This window comes from Lactuca serriola, chromosome 2 (genome assembly GCF_051521515.1).
Source record: "Lactuca serriola cultivar US96UC23 chromosome 2, Lser_US96UC23_V15, whole genome shotgun sequence".
Classification (NCBI taxonomy): Eukaryota; Viridiplantae; Streptophyta; class Magnoliopsida; order Asterales; family Asteraceae; genus Lactuca; species Lactuca serriola.
The window spans coordinates 63854023-63854819 of NC_136409.1; the positions used below are offsets into that span (position 1 = coordinate 63854023).

Below are 797 nucleotides of genomic sequence, written 5' to 3' on the forward strand. Positions count from 1 at the left end.
GAAGCCTCGGCCAATCCGCCTATATTTTTCTTCTTTTTGCTTCTTATATTCTTCATATAGCAAACACTCCTTCTTTGGCTTCCTCTAGTCTTCATCATATTTATCTCCCCTCGTGTAGCAAACTTGTACCTTCTTATTCCCATTATCATCTAAGTGGCAGTCTTTGGTCAAGTGTGTACCATTACATCTTTCACATCCAACTCTAATAGCATGAATTGACCGGTCCATCCTGTTCATCCTTCGATCCATAGTATTCAACATTTCTAGCAGAACAGCCATGTTTTATGATGTTCCACTACCAATTCCCCTTGTCCTATCATGTCTTGGATTATGGTACTTACGAGAATTCTTGGAGAATTCTTCAATTAACACCTTGATTTTACTCGGATTTTTCTTAGTAAGCAGTCCTTGGGAATTAAGGAGTTGCCTCGTCATGACATTCACCATGTCATAGAATATAGACACTTCTTGTTGTATGTCAAGGTTATTTTGAGGGAAATTTCTTAGTAACCCTTTATATCGCTCCCACGCCTCATAAAGCGACTCACCCGGTTGCTGCTCAAAGTTGGCTATTGTCTTCTTGAGTTTAGATATCATTCATGGTGGGCAAAATTGTTCTAGGAATTGCTCACGCATTTGTGCCCAAGTAGTAATTGCACCAGGTGGAAGTGCCTTCAACCAATCCTTTGCAGCTCCCTTAAAAGTGACGGGAAGAACCCTTAACAAGACTGTGTCTCTAGGAACATTCGGGACATTGAAATAGTTTGCAAGGTCATTGACCTCATCTAAGTGTTTGT

At 40.4% G+C, this 797-nt stretch overlaps 1 non-coding gene across 1 annotated transcript; it reads left to right on the top strand.

Annotated features, from left to right (window-relative positions):
* Nucleotides 1-481: 481 nt before the first annotated feature.
* LOC145091190 (small nucleolar RNA R71) lies at nt 482-588 on the top strand. The gene has a single exon (XR_013702077.1). It is a non-coding gene; the product is annotated as a small nucleolar RNA R71 (small nucleolar RNA).
* The last annotated feature ends 209 nt before the right edge of the window (nt 589-797 follow it).